Raw genomic sequence first — 6,280 nt, 5'->3', positions numbered from 1 at the left:
GTTTTTTTGTTTAAAAAACTCATTTATTTCGACATCAAAAGCAAAAAATACATTAATCGAAGTATTTTCCCTCGCTAGCTATACATTTTTCCCATCTTTCGGGCAACGCGTAGATTCCGCGACGATAGAACGATTGGTCTTTTGATGCAATCCATTCTTCGATCCATTTTTGCACATCCTCGTAATTTCTGCAGTGTATATCCACCAAGCCGTACTGCATCGACCGGAACAAGTAATAGTCCGAAGGAGTCTGGAGGCTAAGTCTAGTGAATACGCTGCGGGTGCGGGAGAACTTCCCACTCAAGCTCCATCAGTGTTTCTTTGGCAACGTGTGGTCGAGCGTTGTCGTGCAAAAGCATGACTTTACGTCGATTGCTGGCTACTGCTGACCTTTTTTCCAACAATGTTTTATTCAGACGCTTTAATTGTGATTGATATCGATCCCCCGTGATACTTTCGTTCGGTCTGAGTAGCTCATAATAAACGACGCCGTGCATATCCCACCAAATGCAAAGCATTGCTTTGTGGCGATGAATATTTCTCTTTTATGTGGATGTCGATGGTTGGCCAGGTCGATGGTTGGTCTACCCATGATTTTCTTCGTTTAGGATTATCGAAGTATATCCATTTTTCATCGCCAGTCACTATGCGCCACAAAAAACTCTTCTTTTTCTGCGTGGCGAGCAGAGAAATAGAGATGTTTAAGCGATTCGCAATGGCATTTGCGGTTAATTCGTGTGGTACCCATTTTCCCTCCTTTTGAATTTTTCCCATTGCATGTAGACGTTTGGAAACAGCCATCGGAGTAACATTTAATGCTGCAGACAATTCTTGGAGCGTTTGAGTAGAGTTTTCGTCCAATAATGCCTGCAAATCGGTGTCTTCAAACTTTTTCGGTTGGCCTGAGCGTTCTTTATCATTGACATCAAAATCACCACTCTTAAATCGCTGAAACCATACTTGGCATGTTCTTTCCGATGGAGCATAATTGCCATAAGCTTCGAAAAGCAATTTATGAGCTGCAGCTGCAGTTTTTTTCAAGTTAAAGTAATGAAGCAGCACATGTCGAAAAAACAACTTATTACGTTTGTTACCATATTTAATCAAAAGAAAAAATAGCACTGCTCGCTTAAATGAATCTCTTCGCACTGAATTTTATTGACAAATGTCTAACCTCTAAAATGCAGCCAGTTTCAGATGTCAAAATAAATTACACCTACAACTAACGTCATCTAACTGTGAGCCGCAAGAACTAAGTTTACCATCTAATATATGAATATATAATGTATATATAATAAATGATGATAAATATATGTATATATATAATATATATATATATATATATATATATATATATATATATATATATATATGTAGCGCCTCCGCCTTCGCGGGTTTCGCGATCTCGACCGTGTGACAGACAATAGTCGCCATCGCGCGTCAACCACCGCAAGCAACGACTCCAGCCGCGCGAGTTGTTCGCGACTTCGCCGTGGCGCGACATGAATTAATTTAGTATCGATCCGAGCATCGATTACAGCCAGTCTGCCTTGCGTTCTGTCTCGCTGCACTCTCCGGAGCTCGTGCTAGTCCGTTTTCGTCGAGTCGAGCTGAATCTTTTAGTCAAGTCTTTGTCTGCTTTCGTCCGTTGTGCGCTTCCGCACGAGCACCCAGGCTGACTGGGTGCTCCAGTATCGGGCGTTTACCGCGAGGAGCGTCCGTTGTGTGCTCTGCCCTGGACGTGCGTAGTCCAGGTCGCAGTCGTCCCAGCTCATATCGCCGAGTCACGCGCACGTGCTCACCGCGTGCGTGGCGCATGAGCCGCCAATTTCCGTGTGTTTCGTGCAGGCTCTCTGTACACGTGCACACCGCGTGTGCGGTATATGAGCTGCCTTTGTCCGCGGCCGCGCGGGTTCTCGTCGAGCGTGGCGTGTGCAGCAAGGTTGTCCCCCACAGGGGCCCTTCCGTGTGCAGCGCAATTCCTCGCTGCGTTTAGCCAGGAACGAATTATTGTGTTAGTTAGAGGTGTGCGCTCTGATCTCACCCGTCCGACGTGCTGCGTCTAGCACTCCGCGCGAGCGCACCAGCGTTTAGTCTGTGTTCATTAGCATAAGCTAGAATATGTATCGCGTGTGCGAGTAAGCGGTTACCCGCCTTGTCTCGTGTCCTAGTCGGAGTTGGTCCAGGTGCAAGCGCGCATTATTATTATTATTGCTATTGTTTTCTTTGTGGGGAGTGAGAGGTTGAGAGGTTAGGTTAATAAACTGTTGACATTACGCATTTTCTTCTCTGCTTTATCGAGTCAGCTTGCCCGTTACTGTTATCCTTCTTTTCTCCTGTTCTGCCTACCCCTACCCCTCCCCTACAAGAGTGGTGACCCCGACGTGATGTTCTTGCATTTTGTTGAATCTCCGACTGGGTGCGTGATTGGCTTCACTTTGCCACCGCTCGACCGTTCGCCACACTCTTCTTCCTGCGGCGTATTAGTAGTAAGATTTCTTTTTTTTTTGTAAAATATTGTACATAGCGTATTTTTTGTAAGGAAGTGATCTCTGCCGTAAGTGCGCGACAAGTGTCAGTGCGTCCCTCGTCCGCGTTCCCGTGACGCCTCCTCCCTATCAGTGCGTTGTGCTTCCCGTTTTCGCGTTCTTTCCCTTTCATTTATTCTGCGCGCGTGTGCCGGTGTGTGAGTGGACGATGATGCATTCTCCGGTGAGAGCCACCGTCGAGAACACCGCCTCCTCCCAGTCGTCGCGTGGGAGTGTGCTCGCCGGAGAATATTCGCGTCGCCGCGGAAGTGTCAGCCACGACACGCTCACCGACCAGGATGTGGCCCCAGTGGAAGCTGTCAGCTCGTGCAAGTTGCCACCATTCTGGCGTGCCAAGCCAGACCTCTGGTTCGTCCAGGCCGAAGCAGCCTTGCATCTCAGCAGGGTGCGAGGAGACGAAACAAGATATAATTTCGTCCTCAGCATGCTGGATCCAGAGACCTTGTGCGACATTGAGGACATCATCAGATCACCGCCGGATACTGACAGATACGCCACTTTGAAGGGAGCGATCCTGAGTCGGCTAACAGACTCAGTTGACAGGCAGCTGCTGAAATTGTTTACGCAGTTGGAGCTAGGTGATCGAAAGCCGTCGCAGCTTTTGCGCCACATGCGCGGCCTTTCCTCAAACCGAGTGCCCGATGACGTATTGCGGGTCAAGTGGCTCGACCTGCTCTTTGTCAGCGCGCAGCGCCTGCTCCGCATCTTGAAAGGCCTCCAGCCTGGAGGAGCTTGCAGCAGCAGCGGACGAGATTGTTGACATCTCGCCAGGAGTGGCTTCAACGTCGCACACTGAATCTAGCAGAGCAGCGGCAGTCTCATCAGCAGTTTCACCAGCGCCGCAGCATGTCGACATCAGCTCTGTGCAAGCCGAGCGCCTAACCTCCGAGCTGGAGTCTTTCAGACTTACGCTCGCGCAGCTCATCAACACCAACCGCCAAATTCTCTCCAGGCTCGAGGCTCAAGACCATGCACACGTTCAGATGCCGCCGGCGTACACGGTCGTGCAGCATCAGCGCTCGCGTTCCCGCTCGCATGCCCGTTCTGCAGCCACTCGGTCGACAGGAGGTATCTGCCATTTTCATAGGAGATGAGGACAGCAGGCAGTCAAGTGCCAACAGCCCTGCTCATTCCACTCTCAAGGTCAAGGAAACTGAGCTCGCCGGATCAGGCGCAGACCTCTGATCCTGGCGCATCTACGCTCAAGGAGAACCGACTGCATGTGTTTGACAGGAACACGAACATTAAGTTTCTCGTTGACTCAGGCTCGGTCGTTTCCTTCCTGCCAAGGACTGCAGTTAAGCACCGACTTCGCAAACACAGCCTCACACTACAAGCAGCGAATGCCACAGCTACCGCGACATTCGGTCAACATACATTGACGTTGAACCTGGGTCTGCGCCGTCCTTTTAAGTGGACATTCATAGTCGCAGATGTCAGGACTGCGATTCTTGGTGTGGATTTCCTCAGTCACTTTGGCCTGACTGTGGACCTCAAGCACGGACGTATAATCGACTCCAGTACTTCGGTGTCAGTGGAAGGAGTTTGTCATCAGCCGGGCGTTCATTCCGTCTCAGAGAACCTAACCTCACGGGTTGCTGACGGACCATACAAGGCTGAATACCAACGCTTGCTGCAAGAATACTCTGACCTGGCGTCATCGTCCAGAGTAGCTGCCATTTTGGAAGACTCGCCGGTGGAGCACACCATCCACACTTACGGCATTCCGGGCACGTTATGGGCCTTGGCGATGGGGGGATTGGGAGGCCGCCTCACGCGGGTATTCTCCCGGTGCCTCAAGTCCGGGATATACCTTAGCTCCTGGAAGAGGGCCAGAATGATCCCTTTGAGGAGGTGGCTAAGTCGGGGAACAGCTCTTACGTATTCAGGCCGTTGTGCCTGCTGGATGAGGTCGGGACGGAATAATACACTCTCGCCTCGTCCAGCATCTATTCCGGGATAATCCCTCGTTCTGCCAAGAGCAATACGGCTTCCGGGAGGGACGGTTGTGGGTGGACGCCATTCTGCGCGTCCGGCCCCTCTTAAAAGCCGTCGTGAGGGAGGGGGGAGTTGTGTTGGCGGTGTCGCTCGACATCGCCAACGCGTTCAACTCCCTCCTTTGGGCCTGGGAAAAAAAGGGTTAGTCCATTTCGGAATCCCCCCCTCTCACCTCGTCTCATTTATACGGGACTACTTCCGGGACAGAAAACTGGAGCTCCACGATAAGGCGGAAATCCAGTGCGGAATGGCGGACTATCGCGGCGTTCCGCAGGGGTCCGTACTGAGCTTCCTGCTATGGAATGTCACGTACGACCAAGTTCTGCTATTTGTCCTTCTCCCGGCTGTACTGTCGTCTACTACACAGATGAGACTCGCAAAGGGAGCAGCGCGGTCTAGGCATGCCTCGAGCATCCCCCGCTGCTCCCATTAGCCAACCCCACCTCCGCGTGGTGAGAGTCGGGCAACGTCTGGACGCCGCCACGTCCAGACGGTCGACGGGGCCCTGGCTGTCCGTGCGCCCCAAAGGGCGGACTCTTCCCTCCGCCCACATGCCTAGTCCATGGTGAGACGTGGGGCCAAGAAAGGACAGACTTTTCCCAGCGGTAACGGGAACGGTGGCGCCCCCCGCGAACCCCGGTGTCCGGAGGACTCGAGCGGTATGAAATCCGCAGAGACAGTCCACACTGTCCGAGCACTGGGGCGAGTAGGAGTGCCTTCCGGCCGTGCCGCTTCTTTTCCTTTCCAGCGGGAGCGGGACAGGGCGACGCCTCGGTAGGACCGGTGCCTGAGCGGCTCGAGCGGTATGAAACCGTGCAGACATCCTAGTTGGGCTGGGTACTGGTACAGGAAAAGGTGCCGCCCAGCCGCGTCGCTACCTTCCCCCCTTTCTTCCTTCCCTAAACCTCTATTTGAGCAGTCCATTACCCTCCGCCTCCCCCTGCTGCATCGATGATGTAGGGGAGGAGGCAGGGGCTGCCTCGCAGCCTACCGGGCCCTGCGTCCCTCCGCTTCGGCGGCAGGGTCGACGGAACCGGGGATCTTTTCTTTTCAGGTGCTGGAAAACTACACAGCATTGCCGCGAGCACATAATTAGCTCGGCGCCGCGGCCGTCGGCCCTGGACGGAACCGCCATGGCGCTAGCGGCATAGAACCCACACCACCTACTTCCCTTTTCCTTTTCCCCCATCCTAGGTGGCCCTTCGCCCCGCCTCGCTGCATACGTGATGCAGGGAGGGGGGCATGGGTTGCCGTAACAACCTACCGGGCCCTGCGTTCCTCCGCTTTGGCTGAAGGGGCGACGGAACCGGGGGTATTTTTCTCTTTCAGGTGCAGTATAAAACACAGCTTGCCGCGAGCATGTAATTGGCTCGAATCTGGGCGGGACTGCCATGGCGCTAGCGGCGCTAACCTAAACACTCCAAACGCCTTCCATTCTTCCCTACCCTGGGCGGCCTATCGCATTCCGCCTCCCTTCGCTGCATCCTTGATGCAGGGAGGGGAGGTAGGGGCTGCTACAACAACCTACCGGGCCCTGCGCCCCTCAGCTCTCTGCGGCAGGGTCGACGGCACCGGGGGCATTTTTCTTTTTCAGGTTCGAAGGGGAGCAGTGCGGTATAGGCATGGCTCTGACCATCCCCCACTTCGACTCTTTTCTTCTTCTCTTCTTCCTCTACTTCTTCTTGTTTTTCTCCCTCTTCTCGCCTCTCATGAGGCAGCGTGCCTGAAGGGCC

Source organism: Odontomachus brunneus, unplaced genomic scaffold, assembly GCF_010583005.1.
Source record: "Odontomachus brunneus isolate Ranch 3 - 2012 unplaced genomic scaffold, Obru_v1 Obru_scaffold_379, whole genome shotgun sequence".
In the NCBI taxonomy this organism is placed as follows: Eukaryota; Metazoa; Arthropoda; class Insecta; order Hymenoptera; family Formicidae; genus Odontomachus; species Odontomachus brunneus.
The sequence above is the reverse complement of the archived record's forward strand: the minus strand, read 5'-3'. Positions refer to the sequence as shown.